This window comes from Aethalodelphis obliquidens, unplaced genomic scaffold (assembly GCF_003676395.1).
Source record: "Aethalodelphis obliquidens isolate GAN/ISIS:26980383/991018 unplaced genomic scaffold, ASM367639v1 scaffold9, whole genome shotgun sequence".
NCBI classification, from domain to species: Eukaryota; Metazoa; Chordata; class Mammalia; order Artiodactyla; family Delphinidae; genus Aethalodelphis; species Aethalodelphis obliquidens.
The window spans coordinates 16,546,897-16,548,296 of NW_020837953.1; the positions used below are offsets into that span (position 1 = coordinate 16,546,897).

The 1,400-nt window shown below is 39.9% G+C and overlaps 1 pseudogene; it reads left to right on the top strand.

Annotated features, from left to right (window-relative positions):
* Window positions 1–821: 821 nt before the first annotated feature.
* LOC113621675 (cytochrome c oxidase subunit 7C, mitochondrial pseudogene) lies at window positions 822–1,062 on the top strand (annotated as a pseudogene).
* The last annotated feature ends 338 nt before the right edge of the window (window positions 1,063–1,400 follow it).

Consider the following 1,400-nt stretch of genomic DNA (forward strand, 5'->3'; position numbering starts at 1 on the left):
AAGTAGCCCATTTTTCAGATCAAAGTCAGAGATATTAAGCAACTAGCTAAGGATCACACGGCAGTGACTGAACTGCAATATGAATTATAGTTGGTGTGTTTCCAAAATCTCTCTTCTTCCTACAAATATACCTCCGTACATATCTTGGTTCTCAACCAAGATGTCAATTGTGAGGAATATAGTAATTTCTTACCACTAACAAAGTATTGAAGTTTAGAGAAATGATTGAGGTTTTAGAAAATATAACTTGGAACAGATCAAGGTTATCACTATAATAAATAATGTCATTACTGCTCACTTCCATTATGATATGCTTTCTTGGGGGCAGGAGAGAAGGAGGTGGAAGCAGAGCTCGTGGATCAGAAATTCTACATCATTCATTGTAGGTTTGCTATGACAGAGTACCACGCATGTGAACTTCATCCATTGTTTCATCTTGGAAACAGTTTCAGAATGGTTACTCTGAGGAACAGGCACTCTTGTTGAGCAAAGGAAGTCTTAGCTGGGCCATGTACAAGCTTTCACTGTAACAGTGACAAGCTCTTCAGACAGCAGACATAGGTGTTAACCAACGGATAATCTCCTGACACTGTGTTCCTTAGATTTTCATCTTTCCAGTCACATGCAGATTATAATCCACTGCAGAAACTTAACTGTTTTAGATGGAGGACAATATCATCTAACAAATTTGAACTCCTTTTCCACATGAACCAACAAGTTAAGTTTTTCCTACTTTTACAGCTTAATATTTTAACCCAGGTGCTGCCGCCATTTCTTCTACCTTCAGTCTCTGCGCCTTTCTCAGAGCTCCTAACAGCGCTATGTTGGGACAGAGCATCGGAGAGGTTCACAACCTCTATGATCTGTAAGAGCCACTATGAGGAAGGTCCAGGGAATAATTTACCATTTTCAGTGGAAAACAAGTGGTGGTTATTAGCTATGATGACTTTGTACTTTGGGTCTGGATTTGCTGCACCTTTCTTTATAGTAAGACAACAACTGCTTAAAAAATAATCCATGAGGGACTTCCCTGGTGGTCCAGTGGCTAAGACTCCACACTCCCAATGCAGGGGACCTGGGTTCGATCCCTGGTCTGGGAACTAGATCCCACATCCCACAACTAAGAGCTCGCATGCCGCAACTAAAAGATCCTGCGTGCCACAACTAAAAAAAAAGATCCCGCATGCCGCAACAAAGATCCCGCGTGCCGCAACTAAGACCCAATGCAGCCAAATAAATATTTAAAAAAATAATAATCCATGAGACAGATATGAAGAGGAGCATTTTAAGAGGTGCAATCTCTTTGAAAAAAGGATTGAACTCAACATCCTAGATATGTTTGTAAATAAACTTATGGCATAAATCCTTAAAAAAATTTTAACCCAAGCATAACATTTTAC